Below are 14,422 nucleotides of genomic sequence, written 5' to 3'. Positions count from 1 at the left end.
GTTTCTCAACTCCTCAGCCCCTCCCCTGTCCAGACACATGTCCCTGCCTTCCCTGGCGCTCCCTGCATCTGTTCTTGCTGAGCTGTTTCAATATCGTTCTAAAATGTTCTCCTGTGCAGCCTCCACTGGTAACTAAAACACAGACCTAATCGTGTTCTCTCACAACCTAGAGCCATTTGATGGCCTGTGAGCTCCCTACCAGGCCCTGCCAACAGACTGTGCAGGCCACACACCCCTGCTACCAGCCACGGAAGCCACATCACCCACCCTGCCTGGCCCTTCAGGTCCTTTAAAGTGTCCAATGCCTGGCCAATTCCTGCTTCTCCCTCAGTAATGCTCCCCACCTCATCTGCCTGCAACTCGTTCTTTAAGAAACCAACCCCCTGCCTCTCTCTGTCTGTGTGGTCCTACTGGGCTCCCTTAATTGACCAGTCCTGGTGCCACAGCCCACAGCTGACACCACATAAAAACAGGTCTCGGTCACCCTTATACTGGCCACAGCTTCTGCCTGGACTCACTACTATTATGTATCTCAAGTTTACCTCCCATTGACCTCTCCCAGCCCCCCCCCCCCAGCCCAGGCCATCCCCACCCTATTGTCTGTGCCCACTGGTTATGCTTACTGGTATATGCATACAAGTTGTTGGTCGATCTCTTGCCCCCCCTCCTGCCCACCCTCCCCTGCCTTCCCTCCGAGGTTTGATGGTCTTTCTTCCTGACATCCCCTCAGACTCAACCGGCCCCTGCTGCCACCGGCTCTGGCATCTCTTTAAGACACATGTTTGAGCCTGTCACTCCTGCGGAGATCCTTTGTCACGGACTAGATCCAAGCGCCTTCCTCGCCCCCTCCCCCTCCCAGTGCATCACCTCTGCAGCCACCTGCCCTCCTTCCCAGTTCCCTGAATACATCGCTCTCTCTCTAGCTCCATGTCTTCACTTTGTGCATGTTCTTCCCTTGCCTCAGAGGTTCCTTCCCCTCCCACCCACTAAAGGGGACATTTACTTCATCCCTGGAACCGTCCATGACCCCCCCCCACACGCAGTGATGGATGGTGCCTCCTCCCACCTATAAAGCCCTATCGTGAAGGACTGTTGCAGGTCTGTTGTCAGGCTAGACTGATTTCCCCGATGTCAGGATTCTACAGTATTAATTTCTGTACCCCTGTGTAGCATAGGATGAGACCCAAAGTGAGCATTCAGTAAATATTTGATAAATTGAAGTAAAGATGAATCTTCAAGGGGAAAAAAAATCCCAGAAAGCACTTCTTAAGAGCCAAACAGAAATGATTTTCAGCGTTCACTGGTGTCTTGGATGATCAATTTCTTTACTGCTCTTCACAGCTAATCAAGAGTTGTCATTAACCATAAGACTTGCAGATCAAAGGATGCAAGAAAACAGCTTCTTCAAGAGGAAATATTAAAATCACAAACATCATGGTGGTGGTTACACACTACTATGTGAAAGTCTTCCAAAATCTCTCACCTAAAAGTAAAAAGGTATGAAATACCCTCTGAAGACATTTGGGTTTTATAAAAATAGCCGACACATATTATGTACCAAATATTTTCCTGAGGGGTTTACTTGGCTGAGCTCTCTCAATACTCATTACAAGCATTTGAGGTCAGTATTATTATGTCACCCATTCCACAGATGAAAAAACAGAGGCACAGAGGCTGAACAATTTGTCGACATCACATGACTAGGAAGCATGAATCCAGAGACCAACTCCTAATCTCTATATTATACTACCTTTAATTACTTCCGGTCTTTAGTTTATTTTTCCAGGACTTGTTTTCTTTTTTTCATGAAATTTATTACTCGATACTCATTTCCTTTGTATAATTATTACTTCTTAAAATGTTACAATATTTCTATGGTGTTTGGTAAGCAGGCACTGTCCCAAGACTCCTGAGTAACAGGTAACACACACACACACACACACACACACACACACGAATAAAGCCTGGAGTGACCCTGACCCCTGCTCCAGGTCTATGACCCAGAAATGCTGATGGAATGGTATCCACATAATTCTGCTTGTTCAATATAGTGACTACCACCCTAAGCATAACAAAGTCAACGTGTGAACCTCAAGCTCCAGATGGTGGTAGTGTAGGGGGGGAGGTCCAGGGAGTTCCTCAACAGGGGTTGGGAAGGAATCACAAATCTCTGCCCGTCTTCAGGGGGGCTGCCTCCAGTAAACAGAATATGGACTTTGGGTTTGCCTCTCAGCTCCACCATTCCCTTGGCTTTTGGCAGAGGACTTACCCTTGCAGAACCTGTTTTTTTACTTAGGAATGCTGCTAATCTTTCATGGACAACATGAGATTTAAATAATAAAAAGTACATGAAGTGCTTCAATTAGTGTTTGGCACATGGCTGTTGCTCAGAAGGTACTAGTGTGCTAGACATTATTGTCGTTGCGTAAAACAGGCACAGGAGCAGTGGGCACGTATTGGGGTGGTTAAAAGCATTGACTCGGTTGAAAGCAAACGTATCAGAAACGTGCCTGACACGTAAGAAGCTCAAATATAAATGTTGGTTATTACTGGGGGTTTTTTGGAAGAAGACAATCTATTTAAAATTTGTATGCAATAAATAATTTTTTGAGGATATGCCTTCTACTTCTTTCTCTTAAAAGTATTTTTTTCTAAGCTGAAATGATGGGGAAAGACACTCAATAGAAATAGACATTTTTTACTACCTTTGTGAAAGGATTTAAATCCTCATATAGCTGATATAGCACTTCACACAATTTTTATGCCTTCAGGTAATAAAATCGTTTTCAACTTCAGAAACGCCAAACAAAACATCTCACTTCTAAGGTCTGTCATAAACATGTTTAAATATTTTGTTTTAATACTTCGAGGCAGTGCTGAGTGGACTCCAAATTGCAAAAAATTACCCAGAAAGGAAAGAGAAAAACAACATTATTTTAAATTTTGTTTTCAATTGATTTTGACAAAAAGAAGATGAGTGTTCAAATGGAAAATCAGAATGGGATCCTCAGGGGGAATTTTCCATTTCCTTTTGGAACATCGAAGGGAGAATTTTAAGGGGTGGGATGGAGAGGAGATTAGGGAGCTAGTACTGTGGGTTCCCATGAACCAGACGAAATCCCACTGAAACCTAGTTGCCACGGGCAACCAAAGAAACACTAACACTGAAAGCAAGGGTTTTCTGGTTTTAAAATGATGTTTTATTGCATATCATCTGCAAAACACTGACTGCAGAGTCAGTTGATGTCAGCTCTGCCTCTGCCATTGGTCAGCGCTGTGGCCTTCGGTAATTTATTTGACCTCTGCCTCTCAGAACCATTATGTGTAATGTTTGTTGGTTGGACGTGGTGTTTTTTAACCTCCATTTTAAGCTCCTCTAAATTTAAGCTTTGGGTAAGCAAATGTAGTAGGCGTAGCAAGTGAACATTTCTAACACTGCATGTGCTGGGCTTCTTTGGGAGCAAATGGTTTAATCCAATTAACTTACATTTATCAAGCACCTAGGAGGTGCTATTCAGACATACAAATATAAAAGGCAAAGGTATAGATATAAAAGGCAATATAGACATAAAATTAAAGAGAAATTGTGTTCTCTCCAGTAATATAAATAATCAACAAGACATAGCAAAAGATACTGCTGGGGATGTGGTCAGGGTCCGAGATGGTCTAGGGCAGTGATCGGCAAACTCATTAGTCAACAGAGCCAAATATCAACAGTACAACGACTGAAATTTCTTTTGAGAGCCAAATTTTTTAAACTTAAACTATATAGGTAGGTACATTGTTGTTAACTTCATTAGGGTACTCCTAAGGCTTAGGAAGAGCCACACTCACGGGGCCAAAGAGCCGCATGTGGCTCGCGAGCCGCAGTTTGCCGACCACGGGTCTAGGGAGTGCCCTGAGTGGAATATTAAGAATGAATGCTGAGCATTTTTAGACCATTCTGCAATCGGTAAAATTCACATGTTCATGAACCAGCTGTCTCTCTCAGTTGATGGTCTCATATCTGTGTGAAGCGGCCCCTTCGGAAATAAGGCAACCCTTTGGGTGGGTATTGGACATTTCAGTATTGTCGCTACTCCGCACGTAGTTCAGAGCTCTCTCAGGGCACTCTTGCAGGGCCATATTTATAACATTTTGTAAACAAGAGGACAAACCTCCCACTGTCACCAGGGCCTTGCCTGCACAGGACTCAGTTCCTGTCTGCTCCCACCAGGCAGGAACAGGGCAGACCCAACGCTATTTTCAGCCGACAGGGTCTCTGAATTTCTGGTTTTAAAATGATGAGAAAAACAACATTATTTTAAATTTTGTTTTCAAATTGATTTTGGCAAACAGAAGATGAGTGTTCAAATGGAAAATCGGAATGGGTAACTCTTAGATGAAATACCAGGCAAGCCGGGGCATAGATTTCGGAGGCACATAGTCAGGACAGCAAGCAGTTCTTCTGTGGTGTTCTGTAAAGATGCACATTTGCTTCAGGGGCAGCCTCAATGTCATTTAGAATCTCGGGGCATTGTTTCCGGCACCCAGAAAGCGAATGCCCTCTTCCAGCAGCCATCCTCTTCAACCCAAACTCTCGTCATTGGCTTTGGGCTCAAGTAATTAAAACAACGGGTTGCTTAAAATATGGATTTCCTTTCAAGCAGTTGTCTGCCCTATCCTGGAAGAAAGTTGGAATCCCAGGAGGATCTATTATAATCTGTCTCCTCCCCGGTAGGAGACAGCTGATCATAATAACGACCACTTTTAGAGTCCTATTCTGAGCCAGGCTCTTTCATAGACATTAGTGAGCTATAATATCCTCCTGGTTTTTTGCAATGGCAGGTACTATTTTGCCAGGAGCCTGAGACTCAGAGACATTAAATTGCCCAATGGCAAGAATATGGTAGAAAAAAAAATCCTTATCTAGCCAGGATTCATCCTAAATGCTGGTGGGGTGTTTAGGTTTCTTAAAGTGATATCCATGGGGATGGGGGCTTGGAATCCAAGTTCATCAGCCAAAGAAAGACTCTCTCTGTCCTCTGCAGAGGAGTCCCCTGTGATCCAGTTACCCCTGGAGTTGCAGTCAGGAGAGATGTAGGCCAAGAGAGATCAGTATTTTGCCAACAGGAAAACCTTTGGACGTTTGTCAAGCATTTTGTTCATCTCACCGTTGTTTTTCACTGCTCGTGTTTCCCTAGGAATACCCTTAATTTTGAGTCAATATTCTAGCAAAGGTGGCTGTCAAGTACATTTTCCCTATTGTTCTCAGCGTTAGTATGGAAGTATTCTGATAGAGAAAAAGAAGTTTGGGTTCTGGACATAACCAAATGATACTTCAGGTTATAGCACACTTTTGAAGAGTGTTCTTAAAATTTTCTTGTTTAAAATAAAATACATTATCCTACATAATAAAAGCCTAATATGCTAAGTGTCCAGTCATCCATTTAACCAATCAAAGCATAATATGTTAATGATATGCTAAGGCTGCTCAACTGCTCGCTATGACGTTCACTGACCACCAAGGGGCAGACGCTCCAACTGGTAGGTTAGCTTGCTGCTGGGGTCTGGCTGATCGGGACTGAGCAAGATGGGCTGGATACACCCTGGAGCCCTCCCTGTGGTCCTTCCCCCACTGGCCAACCTCCTGCATCCCTCCCCAGCCCTGATTGTGCACCAGTGGGGTTCCTCGGCCTGGCCTGCGCCCTCTTGCAATCTGGGATCCCTCAGGGGATATCGGAGAGCCAGTTTCAGCCAGATCCCACTCAACGCAGGAACTGTCCCCTGGTAGTCAGTGCGCTTCCACAGGGGGAGCACCACTCAGACACAAGCCAGGCTCATAGCTGGCGAGTGCAGCAGCGGTGGTGGGAGCCTCTCCTGCCTCTGTGGCAGCACTAAGGATGTCCAACTGATGGATTGGGCCTAAGCCATCAGTCAGACATCCCCCAAGGGCTCCCAGACTGGATCCCCACCACCACCCCAAGTGCACGAATTTTGTGCACCGGGCCTCTAATCTGATTATAAAAGATCAATGTGGCACATTGGCTGCAGAGACCCCAGCAACGACAGGAGGTTGGAGTGCTCTCAGTGAAACAAAGTACTGGGATCTATCAGCAGACTCTTCAGGGGATGTGGGGGCACCTGAGTCCTGTAACTTCTAGTTGTGCTCTAAGGCATATTATTGGGTCTTGCAAAGTGGAATCTCATTCATTTACCATGAGTTGTCACAAGAGAACTCTGCTCAAGTGAGGACTTTATTCGTTCATCTAATAATAAACACACTTAGGTAGTATATTTCGGTTATCTACTCCTGCATAAATCACCTCATGTATTAAGGGTCTAAAACAACACTGCCAATTGGGAGCATCTGATTGGTCAAGCCTAAGTCACAGGCTCAAGCTTCCAGGTGGTTGTTTAGAAATGAAACATCTAGGCCAGTGATGGCGAACCTTTTGAGCTCGGCGTGTCAGCATTTTGAAAAACCCTAACTTAACTCTGGTGCTGTGTCACATATAGAAATTTTTTGATATTTGCAACCATAGTAAAACAAAGACTTATATTTTTGATATTTATTTTATATATTTAAATGCCATTTAACAAAGAAAAATCAACCAAAAAAATGAGTTCGAGTGTCACCTCTTACAGGCATATCATAGGTTCGCCATCACTGACCTAGGCTAATGTGCCTACCTCCCACCAAGGCACATACAGGGCTGCGGGAGAAAGTTCCCCCAAGTGAAATGGGGTTTTGATGGCTGGCTAGCCAGAAATGACAGCAAGTGTCTGCTATATGCGATTTTACCTGCAGTGGCCTCATTTTCCCCACTCTATTTGAAGTTACAGATGAAACACACCATTCTCATTGGAAATGTAATGGTTTGGGGCAAGAATGCTAAGAGATGAAAGTGGGGAGTGCCTGGCCAAACCCGGGATATTTGTGAGTGCAGTCCACTTACGGGGGCTCACTCTCTGTCCTCTGTGGTTGGTAAATGAAAGAAAGAGAAAGAGAAAAGGGGAAAGCTGAAGGCTGGGTCCTATTCCTGTGCCCATGACAGCAATACCTGTGTTTATCTATTGATGGAAAACAATCAGAAAAGATGGTGGTATGAAAGTCAGTATTCCATTAGCCCTCTTTGAGGCCCAAATTACAACAGGATGGTTTGAGTAAAAATTGCATTTTTCAGAATGACATGCAAGAGGGCTTTCAATGAATTCCTGGCATGACATCCTTTGTGGAGTATGAGAGTCTGATCTGTGCAGTCCACTGAGTAATTCTTTATAGACTCTAAGAGAGAGCTCAGAATGGGATGGGGACAAAGAATAGGACAATAGCCCTGGCCAGTTTGGCTCAGTGGATAGAGCTCCAGGGTCTGCATTAAGTTGAGAGGAGAATTACTCAGAAGAGATTATGAGTGAATTTGGCTAAAACACAGATAAAAACAAACTCAGAGTGCTCGCTTCGGCAGCACATATACTAAGGTTGGAGCGATGCAGGGAGGATTGGCATGGCCCCTGCACAAGGATGACACGCAGGTTCGTGAAGCGTTCCATATTTTTAACAACAAAAAAAAACTCAGACGACAAGATAAGGTTTTGTTAATAGAGAGAAGTTAGATTTGGCATTGAACTGAAAATGATGAAAAGAGCAGAAGGAATGACTAGGTTTGTTACCGGGGGAAGAAAGACTAGAACAAGGAGCCAGTTGTAGAATAAATATGGGAGGGTGAAACAGGAAAGTAAATTTTTCAACATTATGTAAGTTCTCCTAGCACATCCAGTCTGGCGAGATCAAGTCTTTGAAAAGGTAACATAGGCTAAAGCCAAGCATTTTATAATTATCTCATGCCAGCCAAGTGCTCCTCCCTATTTTACAGATGGGCAAATTGAACTGAGAGATGTTAAATCATTCGTACCAAAAATCATTTGTACAGTTAGCCTTGGCTAATGAGGCTCAGTTGGTTGAGCATCATCCTATGCACCAAAAGGTTGCCGGTTGAATTCCAAGTCAGGGCACACATCCCTGGGTTTCAGGCTCGATCCCCTATGGATCCTCTGTGGGGAATGTGCAGGAGGCAGCCGATCAATGTGTTTCTCACATCCATGTTTCTCTCTCTCTCTCTCTCTCTCTCTCTCTCTCTCTCTCTTTCTCCTTCCCTCACTCCCTCTCTCTTTCAAAACCAATAAAAACATATTTACACACACACACACACACACACACACACATGCACACACACGCGCGCACACACACACACTTTGCAGTGGGCTAGGCAGGATGTAAGCCCAAATCTGTGTGATTAAAAATCCCAGGCTCTTTTCACTTTACAGTGATAACTCACACTCAGAAAATGTGACTTTAGAAATTATCTAGTATTGTATTTATTTCGAACCTAACTTTTAAGTTGAAGAGAGAGACAACTCTTAAGATTACTAGTAAATTTTAAAGGAAACCAAGAATATATGAGTACCATTTTGGTGGGGAGAGAAGTAAATGAAAGAGACCAACAGGTACACCCCTTTCAATTAGCCTTCCCTCCACATATATGCAATCTATTCAGATTTTGAGGCATTTTGGGATTATTCAGCTAATGTTGATGAGGGAGGGCCAGGTGTAGAGTTGTCGCAGGGATGAGGCTGCCCAACCAGGGACTGCTTGTTCCGGCGCACATTGCATCTAAATAGAGCCCTGTAACTGGTTAATTCCAGGCACAGTCATTAAGAACCAGGTGTGCCTTTCTCACTATTCCTCTTTCCCTCTCTTCTAACTAGATCAGGGGTCCTCAAACTACGGCCCTCGGGCCACATGCAAATACAAATATTGTATTTGTTCCCGTTTTGTTTTTTTACTTCAAAATAAGATATGTGCAGTGTGCATAGGAATTTGTTCATAGTTTTTTTTTTAAACTATAGTCTGGCCCTCCAACGGTCTGAGGGACAGTGAACTGGCCCCCTGTTTAAAAGTTTGAGAACCCCTGAACTAGATAATAGCACCTTTGGAAGACACATTGATGAAGACAACAGAGCCTCTGTCAGCCTAGCTTCTGAAAAACGACCACCATCCCTACCCTCTCTCTCTCCCCAAACATGAAGATCAGTATTAAATTACTAACTGCTTGAGTAAAAACTCAATTTTCATTTTGTGTGAAACCATTAATAGAGGGTTTATTTGTTACAGCAGCTGGCATTACCTACACTAATACTATTGTATTAAATTCTCCAGGCTCTTTCATGCTCTTTCTTCTCTTTCTTATTTTACTTTTGATGTTTTCTGTTAGAACTTGCTTAATTATTGGAGCTGAATTTGTGAACCTGAGATTCTGAGGCCGTAGCTCGCTAATCCATGGCAGAGTTAGCCCATTTGTTACTCACAGAGCAAGTATTTAATAAACATGTATCTTGTGCTACATGTTACATGAAGTGCCATAAAGGAATATGAATAAAATTTTTAGATGCCCTTTTAGAAGTGACTAACACTAATCATATTACCTACAAGGATATTAAGGCAACATTGCTCACAATAACAAAAGAAAAATATATAAATATTCAAGAATAGAAAAGCAGATAAGTTTATATTAGTCTAATAAAACACTAAGAATTATCTTAAGGGGAACTGAGTTTAAACTATGTTCAGCAGGAAATTGAAGATCATTGAAATTTTTTTGAAAAGATACATGAACTGATCAACTTGTACTTTAGCGAGACTACTCAGCCAGTAGTATGTCATGTCAATTGAATTAGTAAAAGAATTGTGGGTAAGATAACCAGTTGTCCAGGGCATTTGTTCTTCCTTTCTTTTATTAGCAAAAGAACTCCAGAGTGTTAGCTGATCAAAAAGGAGCCCAGCTGAAGTCAATAATTCCCGGCCTCCCTTGAGAGAGGTGCGAGTATGCATCTAAGTTCTGGCCAGGCAGCGGTTGCTTTAACAGGAGATAAGACTGGGGTGTCACACCAATGTTGCTCAAGTACCTCCCATTAGGGCATCTCGGCCAGATGGTGAGGGCCAACCCATTGGCAGGGCAAGCTGCTTTCATATCCAAACCTACTGTTTCAGTCACCATAATTTGGTAAAGATAGTGCAGAATAAGCAGCACACAGAATAATTGCCAGAGTGTTAAACACAAAATATGTGCTTGGGCAGCAACGAGGCTGCACAGTCTTGACATGACTCTGCCTTTTCTCTTTCTGGATGTTCTTGATCTTCCCTCAATCGATTGCAATGCCCTTTGGGCATTCTCTCATAGAAAGGATCCCTTTTTAAAAGAACACACAGCCAATTTCCATTGAAGTTTGGTAGAAATTAAGAACCCCAATGTTGGGAGGTTGAAGTCCCTGCAAAGATATCCTCTCACAAATTCTCTCTTGTTCTCCACCCTCTCGGCTCTTTTATAGCCTCATGTGAGCGAGGGAGTTCACAAGTTGTGTTAATATTTACAGACACCATAGGTTTATCTCTCAACTAACATTGAGATATGGCATCTATTATTGCCCTAGCTGAAACAAAGACAGATCATATTCCACGTTAACATATAGTCTCACAAATAACAGAAAGCCAGGAGCTAGAGAAAGCAAACAGCGTAATCTAGAAAACTTCTTAAAAGAGCATAAGAATAAAAAAGGGTGTCCTACAGAACTCACCGGCAGGAATGCAACCAGACTTCAGGAACAGAAAAGAACCTGGTGCTGGGCAGTCAGGAACCAGCGACACTATCTCTGGTGTGTGCTTTGCTGCCTCCTGCTTCTCCCTGAATGACTGTTTTATTCTCTTCTCTCATCATATCTTCTTTTTCTGCTATTCACTCCACCTGATTGAAGGGGGATATCTTAGGACTCTATCAATTTTACATATCCCATATTTGAAAAATTAATGAAAGTGAATTAAAATTTCCCAGTCCTAATTCCAAATTTCTAAAAGATAGAATGTGATTGACCCAGCTTTAACCAGGTGTCCAATTAACTATAGACATGGGGGGGCAATGGCTAAACATAATTTAGTAACTCTTTGGAACTCAGCCTGAAGGTGAGGAATTGAAGGTCATGGGTCATTTTGAGCTGGGTAGGTACTTCAAAAGTGCCTTCTTCATATAGTGCCAATAGGTTGTGGGGAAGTGGGAAATGCTGTGGAGACAGAATCAATAGGCGTTGGAAGCCAACTGAATGTAAAGGAAGAGGAGAAGGAATTAAAAATGCTGAAGGTAGAGTCAGGAAAACTTGGAGGAGAGCAGGGGCCATAGATTTAAATAGGGAACAAAAGTGAAGGATAATACTTCTGTTTGGATATGTTGAGTTTAAGATTCTGAGGCGACATCTGAATGGCAGTGGTTAAAATGGGCTAAAATTCAGGAGAGAGATGAGAGTGGAAATATTAATTTTTACTTATTTGACTGAAAAATTGATTATGAGTACCTTTCTTGTGGCAGGTGTTCTTTTAGGCCTTGGAAATATAGCAATAAACAAGCCAGACAAGTGGTTTTAACTCAGGTAATTGTGTCCTCCATAGTTTCTATAATAGGTGTAAGAAACTCTGTGAGCCTCTTCAATAGTGATAAAACTCATGTATGTTATGGATTGAATGTTTGTGTCCTCCCAAAACTCATATGTTGAAATCCTAACCCCCAATGCAATTGTATTTAGAGGTGGAACTTTTGGTAGGTGATTAGGTCATGAGGGTGGAGCCCTCATGATTGGGATTAGTGACCTTTAAAAGAAACCCTAGAAAGCTCCCTTGCTTTTTCTGCCATGTGAGGACACAGAAGACAATGGTCTAAGAACCAGGAAGTAGGTCAGACACAGATCTTAGGCTTCCTAGCCTCCAGAACTAAGAGAAATAAATTATTGCTGTTTAAACCCCCCAATCTATGGGTATTTCTTATTATCATTATTATTATTACAGCAAAAGTGGACTAATACAGTATGTGTAAGCTTAAGTACATTTTTCTGGGTAAAAATTCCTCCACTTTTAATGGAATCTCAAAGAGGTAAATGACCCCAAAGAAGTGAAGAATTACAGGTACTAAACTATATTTAAGCATTAAAACAGTGATTCCCAAAGTGGGCGCTACCACACCCTGGTGGGCGATGCAGCGATCCAGGAGGGCGGTGATGGCCACAGGTGCATTTGTTTTAACTTTTTTTGTATTACCTTTCTATTCTGAGTTCAATAAATAGTTTCATAATTTCAAACTTCAATGTTTCTAATTTACACCTTTCTTTACTATATGTTACAAAAAAGGTAGAAACATTAATACATATATCTTTCTGTTTAATTGCTATTAAAATTTTAAAAAAATTAATTTCCAGGAGGCGCTGAGTAATATTTTTTCTGGAAAGGGGGCGGTAGGCTAAATAAGTTTGGGAACCACTGCTCCATGCAGACAGCTGCTTCATGTGTCTCATATGAGAGGACCCCTGAAGTCTTCATCTGTTGACAAGTAGAGAGCCCTGGACCGAATTGAGCAAATGCTCAGCTTCCCTTGACCACATGGACCAAGATTGGTGGTCCCATCCCATTTCCATGGATCTCAGTGCTATTTCCAATTCCTGCCTATTTCATCAGGGCTCTGATGGGGAATCTCAAAAATACATCTCTGAACAATTGTGAGAAAATTTCTGTGGGAGAACCTCCTAGGGGGAGCCCTGCCAGTGCAGGTGTGCCCCGTGGAACTTTGGCAGGTCCTGCACACTGTTCTCCCAGAAGAGGGACTTTCCCTTGCTCCCCAGGGCATCTGCTGGGGTCTCTGCTGCCTCACATTGTCCTCGGGACTGGTCCCCACCAGCCCAGAAGCCTGAACGGGGTGATGGGGCATCTCTGGCATGTAGAGGCCTGGGCACTGCCTCTCATGTTGGAAGTGCATGTGTTTGCCCTTTGTCCCTTTAGAAAACAACAACCTTGGAGAGTTTTCTGCACCACGGGGCTGACACACCTGGGCCTAGCGTCGTGTGGAATGCTTTCCAGCTTGTGGTTTGTCTTCCAGGATTTCTGCATTTTTCTAGTTGTTTTGGGCACAGGAAGAGACAGCCATTGCCTGACTGGCTTCTGGCCCTGGGGTCACACTTAGTGCAGTGGTCTCCACCCTGAGATGATGCACCTGCTTACTGAAAGGGCTTTCTTTCCTCCATCTAATCTCTAATCCATCTACGAATTCCCTTTTAATAGCAAAAATGCTATTTCAGATAAAAACAGATAAACATGTGAGCTGACACAAAACGCACTTATTGTGAGATTCCTTTTCTAGGGAATAGGTAAGGGGCAGAGACAGGAATCAGATCAGGAGCAGGAGGAGTGGGGATTGAGTTCTGTTGCTGCAGGGTCTCCTTTTGGGATGATGGGACATCCTGCAACTAGGCAGTGGTGATGCTCACACAGCATCATGACTGTCCTTCATGCCCAGGAATTTAAAATATGAAAAATAACATTTAAAATATGAACAATAACCATTTAAAATATATTTATTTATTATTACAATGTATTATATAATGGAATAATGAAAACTAAAGATAAAAATAAAAAAATAATAAAAAGAATATCTCAAATAAGAAAAATGAATACACAACCCAAATCAAACAATGGAGAACAGGGCGAACACACTGAAAAAACGGCCCTTGAGCTGGGCCCTCCACAGGCAGCTCCTTCTCCAAGGCAGGAATCTGCATGGGCTCCAGGGAAGGTTCTTCATTCAGCAGTGGTGGGGCGTCAGTTGCATCTGGGGCCGGCTCTGGCTCCTCAGCTGAAGCTGGAGCAGCTGCTGGAGGTGGTGAAAGCTCAGGAGGAGGACACACCTCCAGCTCTGCATCCTGCTCTTCATGTTGTTCATCAGATGATACAGGAACCACATCCACCTCCTGGGCTGGTGCTGGAGTCAGAGGAGGAGAAAAGATCACCCAGGTGCCTGTATTTCCATCTGTCGCCCAAAGACAGAACACTGGGCACATTTCAGGACCCACCACAGGATGTGCTCCCCACCCGCAGTCCAACAGATATGTGATCTGAGGCCGGTCTTTGCTACTGGCCAGGCTCTGGGGTGCTCTGGAAACAATCCCTCCCCAGAAACTCGCCTTCACACCCCCCATCCATTTGTTCCCTACACCCCTCCCCCACCTCCTCACCCTTGGGCTCTGACTCCTTGGGCTCTTCCTCGATGGTCTCCGGGTCTTCACTCCTAATTTTGAAAATTTCCATCCTGGTGTTCTGACTGAGTGGCTTTGAGTTTAGAGGTTTGTGGAGCCTGGGCGGCTTCGGTGGAGGAGTCCTCTTCCTGCATCCGCCTTGGTTCCCAGACTTCTTCGGTGGCCACACACTCCTCAGGCTCTCTGGGCCTCCATGCTGTCCGCTCAAATCAGGGGCCAGGGGTCTCTCTCACCACCAGATGCGTGCACATGACCTGGGAGTAGTCTCCTCGTAACATGAACACACACGTGGTCAGAGAGGCTCTAAAGCCTGGCCCCC

At 43.7% G+C, this 14,422-nt stretch overlaps 1 non-coding gene and 1 pseudogene across 1 annotated transcript; one reads left to right on the top strand and one right to left on the bottom strand.

Moving 5' to 3' along the window:
• The window catches only part of LOC106698725, a 115,021-nt pseudogene extending 100,866 nt beyond the window's left edge, over positions 1-14,155 (bottom strand).
• LOC111827796 lies at positions 7,433-7,539 on the top strand. The gene has a single exon (XR_002831519.1). It is a non-coding gene; the product is annotated as a U6 spliceosomal RNA (small nuclear RNA).
• Positions 14,156-14,422: the final 267 nt, after the last annotated feature.

Source organism: Myotis lucifugus, unplaced genomic scaffold, assembly GCF_000147115.1.
Source record: "Myotis lucifugus unplaced genomic scaffold, Myoluc2.0 scaffold_221, whole genome shotgun sequence".
NCBI classification, from domain to species: Eukaryota; Metazoa; Chordata; class Mammalia; order Chiroptera; family Vespertilionidae; genus Myotis; species Myotis lucifugus.
The sequence above is the reverse complement of the archived record's forward strand: the minus strand, read 5'-3'. Positions and strand labels throughout refer to the sequence as shown.